General features: G+C 46.0%; 1 protein-coding gene across 14 annotated transcripts in view; it reads left to right on the forward strand.

The window, feature by feature from the left end:
- The window catches only part of SVIL (supervillin), a 244,879-nt gene that overhangs the window by 40,162 nt on the left and 184,890 nt on the right, over positions 1-19,827 (forward strand). For 12 of the 14 annotated variants that reach the window (XM_029236869.1, XM_029236871.1, XM_029236875.1 and 9 more), the window contains one exon: positions 7,641-7,739. The gene's annotated coding sequence lies outside the window, so the exon portion shown is untranslated. Of the gene's footprint in view, positions 1-7,357; positions 7,377-7,640; positions 7,740-10,095; positions 10,878-19,827 lie in introns of those variants that run through there. The other 2 variants (XM_029236876.1, XM_029236878.1) reach the window with 2 other exon arrangements.

A 19,827-nucleotide genomic window follows, 5' to 3' on the forward strand; every position in this document is an offset into this window, starting at 1 on the left:
GTAGCAGGTAGATGCTGTCTTCCAGAAAGCGTGGAGATAGTATGCATTTCTTCCCTGCTTTATAGGCTACGGCAGGGGGTTCACGGAGCAGGTGCCCAGAGCTCTTCCTGTGGCATTCCTAGGCTCCTGTTGGCAGAAAGATTATGCAGGTATGTCTCCTCGGTGAGAAGGTGCCTCTGGGGTCATGTGGTGGTTAGAGTGTTAGGGGAAAATACTCATCCAAGGGCTTTCTCTCAGTGAAAAACGTGACCGAGGATGACCTTCATTTTACCGTGAATTTCCAGCCCACACAGACGAAGGTAGAGCTCGGACGTCCCCTCAAGAACCGCCTTCATCCAGCTCTCCTTTTGATTGCTTTTGATTTCAGCAGTTTGTCTTGTGCGGTGAGCACTCCGTCTTGGTGAAATATCCGCTAAAGAAGCCGACATTTTGAGCCCCTCTGTATTTTAGGCGAGTTAATTTCCTTTATCTGTGTTTATATTCTTCATCGTGTCCTCTTTTTCTTCTTTTTCCTTTTTGAAGAAAAACAGCTGTTCTCCCCTGAGTTTGGAAGTCTCCCTTCATCTTTGCCTGGTCACTCAGACGCCATCAGTGTAAACTTTGAAAATCACTCTCCAGTTTCTTATTTGTCTAAAGGGAGGGTTTCGAGCCCAAACCACTGTTCATTTGGTTTGGTGTCTTCTCTTCACAGACTAGCATTTTCACCCACCGACGTACCCAGAGGAAACAGCGCAGCAGGTGCCCCTGACCCCAGGTACACCGAGACCTGGACTTGAACTGTCTCCCGTTCTCCTGCCCGGAGATTTGGCCCTGCTTGGCTTCCCGTCCAGTGTTTCCACCTCCACCAATACCACTCGCTAAAAAGTCTAGCAAATCGGGCTGAAAAAAACCCTCGGTCGGTTTGGCCTCAGCCTGTCCGGCCCTGTCATTAAAACCATAGCCGTTGTTCAGTTATTAAAATCCGTTCTTGTATTCAGCTCTCAGACACAATCCAGCCCATCCACCAGTTGTTCAGATCCGTCTTGAGCGCTTCCAAATCCGTGGTCTTACGGTGTCGTTTGATGACTGCTTTTCCAGCCGGGCCGGCTCCCCTTGGTTTAAATGGTGCAGCCAAACGGGCACCGGACGCCTCCCCACCTTAGCACCTGTTAACGACACTTTTTCTGTCCACCTTGATTCTGAAACGGAGCTTGAGGGAAACTTCAGGCAACTTTTCATTTGCTCACGTGGATGTGATTCCACTGTCTACCCCTTGCCACCTGTTTTTATATACAAGCGATGGGATTTATTTCCCTTCAAAGTTTGCCTCTTTTGGGGGGGAGTGAGATGATTCAGGCAGCGGGGGTTTTCTGGTGGGAGACATCAAGCTTATTCACCCTCTGAAATGACAAATTAGCATTTTAAATGAGTTAATTTAATTTTAAATTAACATTCTAAAGAGCTTGGCTGCGGAGACCCCCCTGGTTTTTGCTGCATCTTCATTCCTAATCTCTCTTCACTTTGTGGAATCCAGGGGCCCACCGTCTAGCGGAAAGTGTGCTCTGAGCCCCCGACTCTGATGCAGTAGTTTCCTAACTCCTGGCCTCAGAAATGCCATGAGCAGTGCGGTTATTTGCAGGAGAGAGAGGCACCTGGCTCTGCAGTGGCTCCTTGGTCCTCTCTCTCCCTTTTGCCGTCTCTTCTTCTGAATCCACAGTTACTTCCAAAAGCTCAGTTTCCTTACGTTTCTGTCCCTAACGTTGTGCAGTTCATGTCAACCTCTCACCTCGAGGCTTCCCACACGTTCCAAATTCTCCTTTAGTTTCCCTTTTCCCCTGTGGTTATATAAAGACAGCATTAAATCGTGTTTTGCAAAACACTGGACGAAGCAACTGTAACTATTAATGTTTGTTATTCCCATCCTTGTTTACGTAGGTATGCCTCTTCCTACTGGGGTGCACTGTTCACCCGTCTTTATTCCCAGGGGCGTCTCTGTGCGATGCGGGGCGATGATTGCCTTTCAGAAACCTCACTGTCCTCCTCAGTGCATCGTAGCGTCTAGAAGCTGGAACTTATCAGTCAGCCTGCGGTGGCTTGGGGCAAAACGCTCCATCTCTTAAGCGTGCCGCTAAAATGGGGATCATGTCGAATGATGAATGGAGATTTGACTAATGCTGGTAATGACCTTGCACAGGCCACGTGCACATGTACCCATACTTCTTGCAGTAGCAACTCCCGCTCCTCTGGCTTTTCTCACATTTGAAAGCATCACATTTAAGAAGAATGCGTTGGGGACGGTTTCTAGCGGTGGGAGGACAGGCTGGAATTTCACAGGTGTCCTGTGTGTGTGCAGTTGCGATTAACCATAGCCATTTGGTGCTAGATTTCAGTAAGGTCTAGAACAATCCCCTCTCACCCTCCTACCTTGAGAGCCCTGCAGGGGTCCCTCTCTCTACGCTGCTACCTGACACCATTCTGCTTGGTAACCAGCCCTCTCTTTCCTCCTGTTTCTGCATCTCTAGGAAAATACTTAAATAAGAAATCAAGAATTTCTATTTGAAGAACTAGCCGGTGTGAAGGTATTTGATGTCTTCACAATTAAAGTCTTCTTTGCTATGTTTGTGTGTTGGAGGGGGGAAGAATATTCTAGACTGTTTTGCTTTTTTTCCTCCTCCTTCCCTCCCTACTCTTCCTCCCCAAATCCCCCCAAATCAATACACAGCACAGAGGTCCTGTGTGGCTCTGGCATGTGGACAAGTTGCTTCTCAGTTTCCTGATCTGTAAAATGGGGATATTATGGATTTTAAATGAGTTAACGTATGGAAAATAGTGCCTGATGCTATGTCAGCGTTAGTGATCATTAAACCCAAATCGTAAGGGTCCTTTCTCTTCCGGAGTAACTGTTAGGGAAAAGGATTTTAGAATGCTGCATTCTGAAGTATTACTTTTTCTGTATTTTCACAGTAATAAAAGACATTCCCAGTCACAGTTTTGGTTGGAAAGGATCAGCTCTAAGTAGAGAAAATATTCAGTATCTAAGGCAGCTTCTCCCAAGAGAATGTAGAAAGGTACTCTATTTTGTATGTAGCAGGAAAAAGAAGAATAACGAAGCACCTGAATATTCTGTGTCCAAAGCACTGTGCCACACACTTGACACTTTAAAGCCAGTAAGAATCTTACGACTTTGTTCCTGTAGCCATTTTACAGAGGAGTAAAGAGGTTTGGCAAGGTGAGGAAACGTGCCCCAGCTAGGAAGCGTTTCAAGGCAATCTGTGGGATTCCTGAGCCCACCTGGTCCCCCTGCTTAGAGAGTGTGGGGATGCTCCCTCCCTTGTGGCTAGAAGATGCTGAGCAGACAGGGGAGGGTTAGTCACGTTTATTAGCATCTTCGTGACGTCATCTCTTAGGGCTGATAGGAAGTTTAGTGGTGCATTTCCTTCTAAAGGCAGTTTTAATGTTGACAAACACCTGCTTCTAAGTCAGTTGGCCGAAAATAAGGAGCCCAATCCATGGTTTCCTGTTTCCTGTGGTTTGGTCAAGCTTCCCTGCACAAACACTTCCTGTTTAGAGCAGTAAAACAGGCAAACTTCTCCCCTGAGGTTGGCAGTAACTTACCTGAGTCAGTAGAGCAGGGATTCCCTTGGTCCTTGAATTTCCGCTAGTTCACTGATTCCACTCCAGGAAGGGGGACCAGAGCAGAGGGCTCATCTGATTCATTTAGCATGAGTCTCAAGTATTTGGGAAGGTGATTTTGAGCAGTTACTTTTTACTGTTCTTAGACCGCAGTGGTGAAATAATTCAAGCATCTGCCTGGTATTCCCCACCTTTGTTCTTCAGCCTCTGATGGCTGTGGGAACTGGGAGCTTTGTGGTCCTTCCTGGAAGGAAGCTTTAGTTACATCTGAATCCTGAGTCATACATTCGTACTCATTTGCAAAGTAAATTTGACAGCAAGACTGAGTCAATAATTTTGGCCTTGACCTTTGAGACAGGATTAGTAAACAAACTGCATCATGAATTGTTTATTATTTCGGTCACAGCAGCTAGAAACTTTCCAAGAAGGGAATCGTTCAAATTGATTATCCCACATACTTTAAGGTGTGTTTGTCATTGATTATTTAGACGCTTAGTATTGTTACGGATTTGGAAAATAAAAGAAAAACATATCTTTCTACTATAGAACATTGTAGTTTTATTTAATGGAAAAAAAGATTCTCTTTCTTTCTTTATTCTTCTAGAAGAAAACGTTCCACGGAATAATTGATGCTTCTAAAATGAAGCCTTGTGTTTTCATGATACTAGAAGCCCTTTTATTATCTGAGTGAATGTTAAACAGCCCTGAATAGCAACCATTTTCGCGTAATAGACATTTTGAGCACAGGGAAACTCAGCCAACTTGATTGCTCTCAGGTGAAGTTCAGACCAGGAATTATACAGAACCACAGATAATTGCAGATGACAGAATCAACCACAGGATGCAAAGCAACCACTATTAAGTACCTTATGTAGCTTTTTTCATGGTCATGTTCAAATAAAATAGGGTGTAAAATTTAATTATGTAATTCAGAATGGTAAGTACGTTATTACACTTTCGCACTTTTTAAAGGAATTGAGACAAATATAGTCATTTGTAATTTTGTAACCTCTTTATTTTGTATAAAATAAAATATAAAATGCATTATTTTTTATGGCAGAGGGGCAAACTAAAAACACACTGTCCCCTGATATTTCATATTCTGGATCTAAAGTTCCTGCTCCTAAAAGGTGTGCTTGGCTTGAAATGAGATAAATACCCTGCGTATTACTGATTTATACTTTAAGAAATTATTTCTGACGATTCTACAGCAGGTGCTTGTTATCTGAGGATAATTAGAGCCAGAAAAAGGCCATTTAAATTGAATCCACTTAAATGGGGACCAAAATTTCATAATACAATCTTTAAAAGCTTTGGGACTTTATCTTGCCCAAAACTCTGAATATCATGAAAATAATTCTTTTAGTTTATATTTAACACAATTTAGAAGATCATTTTGACCATGGCTAACTCCTAGAATGAGCAATGCAAAAGTCAAGGATTGATTGATTGGAGAGGAATACATTTTTAGACAAAATTGTATGATAGTATATCGTGGTACTTTTTAAATCCCGTTTGACATTGATATCACATCTTCAAGCTGGTCAGTTTTACAGGAATATTTGAGGTCCTAGTCATTTTCCTTTGGGCCCTTTAGATTCCTTACTCTTAAACTCTTTCTGTATTGAAATCCCTGTCTCACCACCAACTTAAAATGTTTTTCTTAAAGATTGTTGCTACATCCACCTTCTCAGTCCCCACTTGCCCTTGTTTCACTTGTTATTGGGGAAGTTCTCTAATGCCGTTTTGATTAACCTTGTGAAATTCTGTGTTTGGAGGGCAAGATTTGCAATCAGGAAAGATGCTGACGGTGAACAAGGATGGAATTTTGAGTGGGAATTCAAGTCATTTAAATGACTTGATATTAGGAAATACCGTAGAGTTTTGAAGGTGTGCTTCCCTAAAAAAGCTCCTAACCACGTGGGTTTTTGGACAGTGACCTCTCAGATAACCGGGACCCCCTGATTTATTTGCATGAGTCCATTGCAGTGTGTTCTGAAGAGAAGGCAGATTCATGAGTGGGGACCTCCCCATGCTGGTCTCAGTTCTGCCAGGAAGTAGGTTTATGACCATGGATAAGTCACTTAACTTCTTTTGGTATAATTTACTAATCTGTGAAATGAAAAGGTTGAGCTAATGTCCCTTCTGGTGACAAGACTCTGTGATTCTGAAGTGTTGCATACTTTTTAAATTTTTTATTTATATTTGGCCGCGTTGGGTCTTCACGCGTGGGCTTTCTCTAGGTGCAGAGAGTAGGGACTGCTCTTCGTTGCGGTGCGGTGGCTTCTCTTGTTGCGGAGCACGGGCTCTAGGCGTGCAGGCTTCAGTAGTTGCAGCACGCGGGCTCAGTAGTTGTGGCACGCGGGCTCAGTAGTTGTGGCTCTCGGGCTCTAGAGCGCAGGCTCAGTAGTTGTGGCGCACGGGCTTAGTTGCTCCGTGGCATGTGAGATCTTCCCAGACCAGGGCTCGAACCCGTGTCCCCTGCATTGGCAGGCAGATTCTTAACCACTGCGCCACCAGGAAGGCCCAGTGTTGCACACTTTAAGCCTGGGAACAGCTTTATCACTCTGTTCTCATAGAGTCCTAGAATTTAATAATCATCAACCAACTCTTTCTTGTAGTTTATTTGTGCTAAATATAGATTTGTAGATATCTATATATAATTATAAGATGTATAAATATATATCTATATATAATAATTTCCATAGCTACATCCATATGTGATGATAAATCAGCACTTTGGAACAATTTTAAATTCTGCTTTTTTCAATTGTGTTATAAGTGTTTGCCTATCTATTGTAATCTTAATATCTTTCTCTTTTTCACATTGATCTGTTCTAGTGACTGCCATTAATAACAATAATAATAACCCATTGAGTACACGTGTTTTGATATACTTCAATATATCCTGCCCAGTATATCCTGGCAACGGAGCATCTCTGTACTTTAGAGTTTGGAGAGAGTTTTGGCTTCATGTTACCGGGGACATCTCTGTAGGTAGACAGTTATGTAAAAAGAGCTTCTCATCCCGGTAGCACAGTTCTGTGTGCACTGAGGTACTGAAATGCCTTTAGTTGCTACTGTAAACAGGAAGAAACATACTAAGGCAAAGGTCTGGCTAAGAGAAGCAGGGGGAGGTGCAAGGAAAGCTGGAAGGACATTGCTTTTGCTGCGGCCAGCAGGGCAGATCGAGATCCCAGGGAGTCTGGCGTAAATAAAGCTGGGAAGGACACACAACCGGGTTCTGGATGCGTTTTCAGAGGCAGGGTTGTCCCTGCCACACTGCAGCTCGTATTCAGTCACCCGGGAGTGCTGGTGACCTTTGGCTTCTGAAGTTGCACTGCGCCAGGTCCAGAGAACAAAGCCACCAGACATCAGCAGGGAGGAGCAGATGTGCTCGCTCACCGCAGTGAGGCAGCCACAGACTGAATTAGCGGATGTTGCGTGGTTAAACGCGGCAGCACTTTTAATTTTAATTCTAGATCTGGGAGATTTTCAGTGCATCCTTGGGGGATAGGAGTTTGTTCATCCGTTAAAATCCGATTTGCTCCCTCTTATCAGGATGAAGAAAGCATAACTGACACTTCGCGCCGCTCTGGTCTCTGGGTGTTGGGTCGCCTGCGTGTGCGGGTGAACAGCTTGTGATGCTTTTTGACGTAACTTGTCACGACGGTGACGTGGTTAGTGAGAAAGAAAGGGAACTCCTTGTCGCTGAAATCGGGCGTAACTTGGTTGTTTACAGTAGCTGAAGGCAAATGTTTCGAGTTAAGTCAGGTTAATCAAGGCAGTTTTAGTCGTGGTCAAAATGATCAAGTAGAAAAAAACCGTTATAGAAATTGTCAGTTTCACTTCCTGTTGTGCGAGGCCTTATGCGAGTGAGGGATATTGATAAAGGCGGGTGAAGTCCAGTATTTTCAGAGGTTAACTTAAGGCAAATGAATTTATTCCATCTCACGTATGTATTCCTCAGCTTTAGAAGTTACATCCTATAATTAAATATATATATATATATATATATTTTTTTTCAGATTCTAGCTACATTGGAGACTGGTCGTTTTCTGAAACTAAAGGAGAAGCCCAGGAAGGGATGATGAATTCTTTTTGAGTTTCGAGCCACAGAATAAAAAGTAAGTATTGATCATTTCACAATGTGTTTGCAATGCCGTTGTGTCGACCAGCTGCAAAAGCAGCACACAGATAACCAGGAGTCTTGGATATTTGCTGTCACCAAAAACCAACTCGTACTATTCTGATTACTTGTGGGATTTTTTTTTTTTAAACAAAACTTAGCATATTGTTTTAAAATAAGCTTTCCAGGTAGGTATGCCGGAGCGTTAAGGTGGGACCCAGCTGAGTAATTTACTTTTTTTCTTAGACTGCATCCCTGGGCACATCTCCCAGGCTTGGTCTGTGTGACATGCCCACATTTAGAGAGAGAATGCGAGAATTTCCAAGATAGAAGTTAGAGAAAGACAGCTAAAGTGTAGGGACTCATTTTAATCACACATAGATTTGATAAAACGTAATCACCGGCAGCTGCCTTACACTGTCCCCAGATGCAGGGCACTTAAGCCCCACGACGGCTGCTGCCCCCTACCCCAGACCCACCCTGTCTTTGGCTGGACCCCAGGAGCAGCCCCCTCCCCCAGCCCCCTCATCCTAAAGCTGGGTATCCTCTCCGGGCCAGAAGTCCTCGCTGGATGCGCTCGTTCCCGTTTCCCAGAACTCACAGCAAAAACTCAGGACCACCGTTAGCTCACTTACTGTTTCCCGAAAGATTGCCTTTCCAAACTCTCTTGGCAGTCTTTGGTCCTTATGAACAGTGACAATTCCTGCTCTCAGCGCATCCATTTATTTTCCCCCTCTTCTTCAGATCGCTCTGCTTAATGATTGGATTTATAGCTAAAAAGAAATCATCTTTAAATTAATATTGATCTACGTTTTTTTAAGCCAAATCAATTTTAGGGCCCATGGGCTGAGGGTGTAAATAAATATCTGGAGAATTTTTGAACCTCTGACTGTCTAGTGAACAGGCTGCCCTGCCTGGAGGAGGACCTCTGTTGATGGAGGTATTTCTATAGAAACTGCACATCTGTCTGACAAGGATGTTCCAGGAAAGGAGCCTGGCTGGATTTGGGACAAGGTTTCCTAGGTTCCAAACAAAAGGAATTCAGCAGTTTCTCAGTTGATGGCCCAAAGGAAGCAAAGTGGTCTGTGTGTGTGTGTGTTTCTTTTAAATTCACATATTTAAAAAATTAAGCAAATATAGAGACTTCCCTGGTGGTCCAGTGGTTAAGACTCCATGCTTACAATGCAGGGGGCACAGGTTCCATCCTGGGTCAGGGAACTAGGATCCTGCATGCCACGTGGCGCAGCCAAAAAATAAAATAAAAAAAAAAAAAAAAAAAAAAAAAAGAATAGGGGCTTCCCTGGTGGTGCAGTGGTTAAGAATCCGCCTGCCAATGCAGGGGACACGGGCTCGAGCCCTAGTCTGGGAAGATCTCACATTCCGCGGAGCAACTAAGCCCGTGCGCCACAACTGCTGAGCCTGCACTCTAGAGCCTGTGAGCCACAACTACTGAGCCCGCGTGCTGCAACCACTGAAGCCCGCACGCCCAGAGCCCATGCTCCGCAACAAGAGAAGCCACCGCAATGAGAAGCCCGCGCACCGCAACGAAGACTAGCCCCTGCTCTCTGCAACTACAGAAAGCTCGCGCAGCAACGAAGACCCAGTGCAGCCAAAAATAAAAACTAAATTAAAAAAAGGATAATTTTAAAAAATTGAGCAAAGATATTCAACTAGATTATTGCACATCTACTGAAAGGTAATTTTCTTTAACCTCTGATTCTTGAGCGTATTTCCTGAAAGGCTGCCTAGGGAGAGAATGACTCTGCGGGTGTTCTTCTGTGTGACGTGGGCCTCAGGGGGTGCAGCTGGGGAGCCCTGGAGAGCGGGGTGGATCGGGGTGCATGACAGTTCGGATCCACCCAGGTGGGCAGTGAGACAAGGTGATAGATGATAAGCTGTCAGAAGCGGGTGTGTCGGTTTGGCTGGGCTGGGAGGGAGATTATGTGAGTCGATTATAAACCTGACTGTTACAAGGACCTTAACATGACCTTTGAAAACCCCCCCCACCCCCCACCCCGCTCTGCCGCCCTTGAACCGCTAGTGTCTGCTGGGGAATGGCGGGGCAGTGGCCCATACAGACAAGGGAAAGCATAGTGCGCTCGTCTGTTTTGAAGATGTCTATATGTTTGAGCCTCTGAAGGCATATTTGTGTTCTAACAAGGTTTTTCTGCCCCTGCTTCCTCCTCAAGCCTCCCTTATTGCAGCAGAAAGTATTTTGTCCTCTTTCTTTCTGTATGAGCACCACTCGATCCTCGCCTGGTGTCATTGCTTTGGTTCCTTTCACTAAGTATGTGGGAAGAGGTGTTTCCTCTCTTACCACTGGAATATTAACTCAGTGAGGAAAAGGATTTCTTTCTGTTTTGTCTGCACTTGACGCCAGGCACCTGGAACAGTGTCTGGTACAAGGAAGGTGCTTGATAAACATTTACTGAATGAGGTAACGATTTGCATCTTCCTGACCCAGATGCCTTAGGGGCAGGACCGTCCCTTCATCCATGAACTTCTTGCGGGGCTGACACAGCGGTTGCTCTCCTCACTGACCGCTGGTCTGTGGTCTGTGATCACTGGTGCTTGGTCCCCTCGCAGGGGCTGGGGAGGCGTGCGCTGTGTTGCCACTGCCTTGGCGACCACGGGTTAAGCCGTCAGCTCCTGAGGGCGATTCCAGGATGCTTACAGGCGTGATGTGGAAGGGAAGCGAGGACTGAGAGGCAGCGCTGTGTCTGGTGGGGCCCGTGCTTGCTGTGTTCACCAGCCCCTCCCAGGAAGCGTCTCTGATGGATGGGCTGTAGTTGGGGGGAGAGGCGAAGGCAGGAAGGGCGTGTGCTGGTTGTCACAGCGGAGCCTTGCCCTCGGGTCTGAGAGGAAGCCTGTGGTTGAGTCACGTGGCAGCAGTGTCTGTCCCTGATGGGGTTTCAGGCGGCCCTGGCCCCGCCCCGCCTCTGTTGAAATGAGTAAAGGAGCGCAGGCAGCGTGGAATGTGATTTGCAGCCGGTGGGGAGCCTGGCGGATGGAAAGTCCAAGCGAATGACATCTTTGAGGAGCTGCCCTGAGGGCCCGTTTTGGTTGTTGGCGCGCCCTCCCGGGAGGTCACAAGGAGGAGGGCAGGAGGCAGACTCTTCTAGAACCTCTGTGCCACGTGAGTTTACCTGGAAAGGACATCGTAGGTCCAAGGCTTTAACCACAGGCACAGCAGGAGTTGCCTTCTGGTCAGCGGGGGGAACCTTTGAGCCGGTCGTGAGATACTAACTAAATAGAACCACCGAGGCCTTAGGCGCCTCCCCCCGCTCCTCCTCTCTTGCTTCTTCTCCTTCTCTCTCTGTCTCTGTCTCTCGCCCTGTCTCTGTCTCTCTGTCTCTGTCTCTCTGACTCTTGTCTCTCTCTCTCTGTCTCTGTCTCTCTCCCTCTGTCTCGGTCTCTCTCTCTCTCTCACACACACACCCCCCTGGGCTGACACTTTAGAAACGGTCAAGCCCGCCCCTGTCAGGCTCTGTGCTAAGGTAGCCACAGTCTGTCTCATCATCACCGACTATTTATGAAGTCCTCACTCTGTGACCCATACCTACTACCAGCTTCTCCTCCCTTCTCTGCTGCGTGTGCCCTGAGCCTCACTCTCCAGCCCTTCCACGCTCTTATGCTCCGTTCTCCCCATGTCATCCCTTCCCAATTTCACCTGCCCGCTCCCTGCCCCGCCCCTGCCTCCAGGAAGTCCACCGGGTTGCAGCTCTGCAGAGCCTGCTGCTGCCCCGGGAAGGTTCTAGAGGGGCGAGCCCGGCAGGTGATGACCGGCAGGCTGGGGAGTCAGGAGCCTCAGCCGCGACCACCTTGTCTCTCCCTCCCCTTGTCCACTTGCACTGGACTCTGTCACCCTCCCGAGATGCTCAGGGCACTTGTTAGCGCCTGAGTCTCCGGCTGCAGTCTCAGGGCTGACATCTAGTCTCAGCCAGCATAGAGAGCCCTCTGATGCAGGCTTCCATCCCCACCCGGTTGTCCCATGTCCTAGTCACGCCTTCTGAAAATGCCAGGCGCGGCCTCAACCTCACGACCTCGCACACGCTGTTCCTACAGCCTGCAGTGCCCTTCCCCTTCCTTCTCAATGGGCTGAACCTGACAGGTCACTGAAGCTGTCACCAGGGCCCTCCCCCAAGAAGCAAGGGAGGTCAGGTGCACCTGTTGGGAGAGGGACTTCTGGGGGCCCTGGACAAAACTCATCTCAGAGTATTCATGCCAGGTGGTGTGTTTTCGACACCAATCTCCGCTGAACAGACTTTGATAAAGGCAGGACTGGATCCCTGGCCTGTGACATCATCCCTCACACACACGGGTGTTTAGAAAGTGTCTGCTTTCTGACTGTTGATTCTTAAGACTTCCACCCTACACTCGGTGCTTTTTATTTTAGGTTACTGTTTTTCTAACAAAGTATTTAATAAAGAAGACCCATCTGATGCAGAGGGAGACAGGGCACGTAGATCGGGATTGCCCTTTCTTCAAGCAGCTTCGATGGCTTTATCAGCAGCCTTTCTCCCAAGGCGGTGCTGTGTGGGTTGGTCACCACATTTGAGACTTTAGTAGAAGTTTAGTGGAGCAATAGAATCCCTGTGTTCCCGTGAACACCTGTGGGGCCAGGTGTTTTTCATTTTACACGTGGGCGGCTGTGAAAACCGCTGCCAGGAGGTGGCCACGCCTCCCATCAGCTCCTGGTCCCCTCTTCCTGAGTATGAGCGGAGAGCCGTGGTGGGGCAGAGGGCAAGGAGGGCGTCGTGACACTCACGCAGCTCTGGAGGCCTCTGCTGTGTGTAGTTGTCCCTGTTTGGACAAAAGCTTGTTCTCCGTACTCAGAGTTGGTTGGCTGCATCCTGTGGACATAACTCCTCCAGGGAACGGTGACTTAGCTTACCTCTGACATACAGAGTCACAAATGCAGGGCTCAGGTGAGATTCTAGACCTGTCGTCTTACAGATAAGCAGACTCTGGCTTCACTGCTGGGATCACAAGCATTTCTTCACTAATAGACTGAAGGGGCTGGAAAGGCTGCTCTCTGGGGTGCCTTCTTGCTTGCGTGTTTTGGGGTTCTCTGGGTTGAAGGTGGAGCATTAAGACATGGTGGATGTAGACTGGGAGCATCAAATATGAATGATGTTTACTGTAATTAACAAATCTTTGTGTAACGCTTGGGCAAGGGGGTTTGATCCCTCACAAGCACAGAAGGATGGAGGAAAGGGCATGGTTTTCCCTTCACTTGGAGGGGGCACAGGTGAGAGAAAAGTCAGTTTTATTCTTAGAAGCGTGGAGGGGATGAATGGAGCAGGGTTTGATGAAGAGGAAATGGCAACTATGGAGGGACTGGTGGAGGCACAGAGGTGGTGCCCTTCTGGCAACTGCCGGGGAACCGCGAGGGTAGGAGAAACATTCTGGTAAGCGGTCGTGGTGTTCAGCTTCCACACTGCGTCATGCATGTGACCTGGGCTTGTTGAACTGATTGCTACAAAGATGTGTGTGGTAGGAAGAATCGTGACTCCCCAAAGAATCATGGTTCATGTCCTAATCCACAGAAGCTATGCATATATTAGGTTACATGGCAAATAGGAAGGTCTCAGCTGACCTTGAGATGAGGAGATGATCCCAGATGATCCAGGTGGGTGCAGTGTAATCACAAGGGTCCTCTGACGTGATGGAGGGACACAGGAGAGTACGTGTCAGAATGATGCCATGTGATAAAGTCTCTGTGCTTTGCTGCTTTGAAGATGAAGGAGGGTCCATGAGTCAAGGAATGCAGGTGGCCTCTAGAAACTGAAAAGGCCAGGAAATGGATTCTCCCCTGGAGCCTCCGGAAGAGATGCAGCCCTGCCGACACCTTGATTTTTAGGCCAGTGAGACCCATTTCAGACTTCTAACCTCTAGCACTGTAAGAAAATAAAGTTGTTTTAAGCCACCAAGTGTATAGTAATTTGTTACAGCAGCAATGGGAAACAATCCAATACGGAAACCTGTCTCTACTTTGGAAATGTGAGACCTTCTTAGTTATTTATGAAATATAATGGAAAATTTATGGAAGATAAATAACTCAGAGAAGAGTCTTGTCAAAATGAATTCTAAGCTCTCTCTAAGTTAATTTATTTTAGTAAAGTGAGGGCAAGAACTTTATTTCTTCACTATGATACCCTCACTGCCTAGTTCATTTTTAAAATTCATTTTTAAACAAATGAATCTCTTCATTTAAATCCGTGCAAAACCAAAACAACTATCTTTTCAAAGGAATTATTGGATGCTAAAGTGTATCACTATGATTAGAAATCTTAAATTCAGGCTCTTGTTATAGACAAAGAATATCATACTTTACATTGTCATTCAAAGATGAGAGGTTTGGTTGGAGAATTTTTTTGTAAGTTGTTAGGTGTAAACAGGAATCACTTTTGCTTTCTTGGGTTCTAGGAACTTCCTTGTACCTATACAAGGAAGGAGTGTTAATTTGCCCTTTGCCTTGTCAGTAAAGCAGCTGTCATATGTAGCAAGCTGTAGCCTTAAATCCATGACACCCCAGCCCCCTGCCCACCAAAGTGCTCGTTATTTGTGACACTTAGTTTGGGGAGCCTGGTACTATATACTAATCTATTATAAATGATCTTTGCCTGGCATCTTTTAGAATTACAAATACTTCTAGTGTTCATTTGCTATTTCTTGACTCACTTATTCCCTGAAAAAAATAAAAATCTTTGCTAGGATTTTGCTATGTGCCAGGCCCTGGGGAAACAAAGGTAACTCAGATATGGCACTTCCCAGAGAAAGCCACCTTCTGGATGGGAAGAAAGACAAGTGTGTAGATAATGAGAGGACGGAACAGCCAATATTGAAATAATTTGTGATGCCAAGAGGAGGAAAATTCCAACTCTGCAGGGAGAACAGAGCAGAGAGGAAGAGACCGAAGGTCCAGAAGGACCTTGGCAACTAGAAGGGACAAGTATTAACTGCCTACTGAGTCCCAGCACTTTTACATGTAACTTTATCATTTCATTTTTACCCTGAGAAAAATGATATTCTAATGAAGTATCTTTGCAAAATCACAGAGTGGGATTCATAATCATTGTCTTCTAAGCTGTTGGTTTTAAAGCAGAGGTGGGCAGACTTTCTGTGAAGGACTAGATGGTAAATATTTCAGGCTTTGGGGGCCATACTGTCTCTGTCACAACTATTCAACTGAACTCTTGTGGCAGGAAACCAGCCATATAGAATATGGAAAGAAATGAGCATGGCTGTGTGCCAATAAAACTTTATTGACAGAAATGGACAGTGGGCTAGATATGGCCCAGGGGTTGCAGTTTGCTGATCCCTGTTCTAGGACAGCCATTATAGCTACTGTTTTGCTTTAGAATATTTCAGGAGAGGGAGATTATAGGTTTCATTAGCTTTACAGGTGGGTCAGTGACAGTTTCAAAATGGGTTATAGAATCTCACCAAGAAACAGTAGCAGACTGGATTAATAATGGAGCTTCAGACAGACCCAGTTGTCTAACATTTCACATCATCATGGTTAATATTGAACAGACCTCTGGGAATCCAGATATAATCCATCTTTAGGTCATTATAGACGAGTCCAAGGAGAAAACCACACTAAGCAGTCTTGGCAGAGGATTTGACAGTGTGTGGGCACGTGTGTATTTTAACTCTGAGATTTAAAAAAAAAAAAAGGAAATAAAGAAGATTTGTCTGGAACCATTGGGAAGGAATAAGGTAACTATCTGAATGGATGACCCGGGAGAAGCCTAGAGTGTAAAGTCTCAATACGGCTGTGTTCTGGAAAGAGGCAGAAGCATCTGGTTAGTGTAACAGTGAGGGGCGATGTGAAAGGAAATCCCAGATCCAGATTAGAAAAGCAGAATACATCTTGACATCTTAAAGCAACAAGCCAGAAAAAAGTCTGTCCTTAATAGCTAACAGTGAGACTTCCCTGGTGGTGCAGGGGTTAAGAATCCACCTGCCAGTGCAGGGGACACGGGTTCGATCCCTGGTCCGGAAAGATCCCACATGCCGCTGAGCAGCTAAGCCCATGCGCCACAACTACTGAAGCCCGTGCGCCTAGAGCCCACGAGCCACAACTATGGAGCCCACGCGCCTAGAGCCCGTGCTCCGCAACAGGAGAGGCCACCGCAATGAGAAGCCCGTGACTGCAACAAAGAGTAGCCCCCGCTCGCCACAACTAGAGAAAGCCCGCGCACAGCAACGAAGACCCAACACAGCCAAAAATGAATAAAATATATAAATTTATTTTTTAAAATAACTAATAGTGTGGGAAAAGTCACTAAATTCAGAGATTTTGAGTTTCTTCATTTGATTTCTTAATGCTTTAGAGCAAAACGGTGAATTTTTTGGAGAAGAGATCTTTCCAAGAGTATATCTTGAGAGATACAGGGTGGTAGGAAAACACCTGGAAAACCATTAAAGAACTTCAGAAATGTGACACCGGGAAGCCATTTAGGTCACCTGTCCCAGCCCTACATGACTAAAAGGAAATTTTTCTCTTGGCTGATGAGAGAGAGCTTGGACGAGTATGGTTACATTGGGAAGCTTATTTCTTTTGAGTAAAACTTAAAAAATCAAAAGCAGACAAAGTTCGTAAGATGGTTACAAGTGTGGGTGGTTCCAACTGGATGGAAACATTTTCTCACCAACAGGAATCCATTGAAAGGGTGTGGATCGTCTCCAGAGGTCCCCATGCTCGGCGCCCCCAAGTGTGTTTTGATCTGGTTCCCCCTCCGGCTCTGTGCTGTTGCTCTTCAGGTTGACTTGGGGGAAAGAGGGAGGAAAAGATGGAAAAGATGGGAGTTGATATCTTCCTGGAAGACGCTGTGGAGGTTAGCAGGCTAAGTTATTCCAACCAAAACAAGTTAAGCTTTTCCTTGTGTTTTGAATCCTAGGCACGAATCTTGTCTTGGATGAAACAGATGTGATTCTGGGGACGTGCACGGTGTCCTAAGCTTTGGTGACTTTCCTGCCCCTCACTCTTCCTTGCAGGAATCAAACATGCTCCAGCTGTGCCTTTGTGTGCCGTCTCTGGCCTCTTTCTAAGTTCCATGCAACTTCATAAAACTCAGAAACTTAGGACTGCTTGAAGAAAATAATCTGTGAAACAGATACATGTTTTGATGTGGATTACATCTAACAAACAGTGTTTATTCCAAAGGCTTTAACATGTAAACCCATTAAAGGGTCTTATAATTTGACTTCTCTTTCCCGTCAGACAAAGCTTTTTTGTAACGTAAATATAGTAAGGAATATCCATACTCTACAGTCTTGCTGACGTTCTTTTCTTTTAGCAAGGGTTAAATAAGGGGGATCTTCAAAGCCTTGGTGATACGTTACAGAAAGCTTTGAAGTTCTTTTAGCTTCCCTGGAAATCTTTGTTTCCTGGAAAGTTCGCTAATGGTATATCTAGTTTCTTACACAAATCCATTCCTTAGCTGTCTGTAGTGAATTACCTAGTCAGTGGGAATGCTACTGCAAGATAAAATTAATATCTAAACTGGTCCTGAGTCAGTTATTTCCACTGCAAAGCTTATGTAGTCATAAGGTACGATGTTATTTAGGTCAAATTAACCTTTCTTTATCTTAATTCACCTCTTGAACTCCCTGAAAGCAACATAATTTACATTTCCTAGCAACTCCGGCGGCTGCTCTTGTGTATGGAACTAACCTCCCCCATCAGCATCGTCATCTTCTATCTCAGTTGGTGGCGCCATCCTGCACCCAGGGTGCAGTCGGCCCCTTCTCTCTGCATCTCCTCCTCCGTTGACACTCAGTTCGGGGCTGACTGTCTCCGCCTGCCTGGCTGTGGTAGCCTCCTATCAAGTTCCCTGCTTCTGCTTTCCCTCTTCCCATCTACCTAACCCCCAAAGTCTGTTTTCCTCAGAGCAGCTAGACTGATTCTTTAAACCTAAATCAAGATCATTCTCTCCCTCGCCCACACCCTACAGTGCCTTCCGGTAACGCCGAATGAAACCCCAGGTTCTTCTCTGGCACAGGGCCTCTATGATCTGTGCTCACCTGTGTCTGCCGGACGTTGCCTGCTGGCTTGCCCAGCGCCCTTCCTGTCCGTCACTCAGCTCTGGCCACACCGGCCACCTTGCTAGTCCCATCTCAAAGCTTGAAACTTTGCACTTGCTCCTTCTCCCCCTGCCTCCCCCACCCCGAGCCCTCTCCCTCCACATACCCACCAGCTTTCTGGCCAATTCTTCCATGTCTTTGCTCAGTGGTGACCGCCACAGAGACCTGACCATTTTATCTAAATGAGAAGCCCCCAGCCTCTTACCCTGCTTTTCCTTCCTTCTGGCTCTAAGTAGTGGACATTCGGTCTCTTACTGATTCATCACTTGGTTTATTTGTCCATTCACTTATTTATAGTTCATCTGTCCCTCCCAAGAGAATGTAAACTCCATAAGGACAGGGACTTACGATGATAAACATGTGTCTTTCATGCCTCACACACGTAGGCAATCAAGACATATCTGCTGGGTATTGTATGAAGGAAAGAACCAGAATCATTCACATTGCTTTTGGTCTGCACATGTAGACCAAGTCTTTGAGCAGTCACGTTGTTCAGTGGGACAGTGATGTTTTTGATTTTCCTACCCTAATAAGGTTTCCAATTCAGTGATCAGGGTCTATCTTAGATTTAGCTCTTGCCTAAAGATCTTAGCAGTGACCTCGGTCGACCTTCAGTGTAGTTCAACATATGGAACACAGGTACCACGTGGACATAAGGACCTTGACTTCCTGGTGATGTAATGGCTTTAGAGTGGCAATGTGTCCACGGACAGAGCCGCTGGAGTCTTACTTCTTAGCGATTAGCAGGCACGTATATAGCACAAGGAAAAAAGAGCCAATACTCATGTCTATTTTTAGTACAGTAGAGTTCCCAGAATTATCTAAACACTAAGAGGTTACTGTAAGAAACGTTATCAGACTAACTGAGCTTTTTCTCCTGCCGCTGAGCAGCTAATCCTCCTCCTGTCAATATTATATGAGAAGAAATTGGGGGAGGGGGTGCGTTCAGGAAGGCGGATCAATGGTCCGTAGACCCTTGTAGACGATACTAAGAGCCCCGCTCCATGAGATAATTTTGTCAGCATAATTACTCTGAGCTGCTGCTAAAAAGTCGGATGTATCGATTCGTAATTTACGTTCAGTAAAATTCACTCTTCTTAATACGGCTACGAGTTTCAGTATTGTGTATAGCTGTGCAACCACCATAATCAAAATATAAGTTTTCATCCCCCTGAAATGTTCCTCATGCCCCACTGTAATCACTGAGCCCCGACCCCTGGCAGCCACTGATCTGTCTTCTATCCTTACGGTTTTGCCTTTTCCGTAATGCCCTATAAATGGAATCATGCAGTCTGTCGCTGTTTGAGATGCACCAATGCTGTTGTGTGTTATCGGTAGCTTGTTCCTTATCATTACTGAGAAGTGTTCCATTGTGGACGTAGAGTTTGCCGATCCATTCACCAGGTGAAGGACATTTGCACTGTTTAAAATTTGGGGTGATTATGACTAAAACTCCAATAACAGTCATGTATAGGTTTTTATGGGAACATGCATTTTCATTTTTTCCTGAATAAAAACCTAGGAGTGGGGTTTCTGGGTCATATGGTAAGTATGTGTTTAGCTTTATAAAAACCTGCCAAACTGATGTCCAGAGTGGCTGTTTTCTCTGCCCACTGGGAAGGTATGGGAGTTTCCAGAGCCGCTTTCTGATCCTCAGGGTCGATGCCCAGAGGATTTTGCCTTCTTTTTATAATAATGTTTATTTATGTTTACTTGTTGACAGTTTGCGTTATTTATTTATTTACGGCTGTGTTGGGCCTTCGTTTCTGTGCGAGGGCTTTCTCTAGTTGCGGCAAGCGGGGGCCACTTCATCGCGGTGCGCGGGCCTCTCACTATCGCGGCCTCTCTTGTTGCGGAGCACGGGCTCCAGACGCGCAGGCTCAGTAATTGTGGCTCACGGGCCCAGTTGCTCCGCGGCATGTGGGATCCTCCCAGACCAGGGCTCGAACCCGTGTCCCCTGCATTGGCAGGCAGATTCTCAACCGCTGCGC

Source organism: Monodon monoceros, unplaced genomic scaffold (genome assembly GCF_005190385.1).
Source record: "Monodon monoceros isolate NGI ecotype Baffin Bay Population unplaced genomic scaffold, NGI_Narwhal_1 Super_Scaffold_21, whole genome shotgun sequence".
NCBI lineage: Eukaryota > Metazoa > Chordata > Mammalia > Artiodactyla > Monodontidae > Monodon > Monodon monoceros.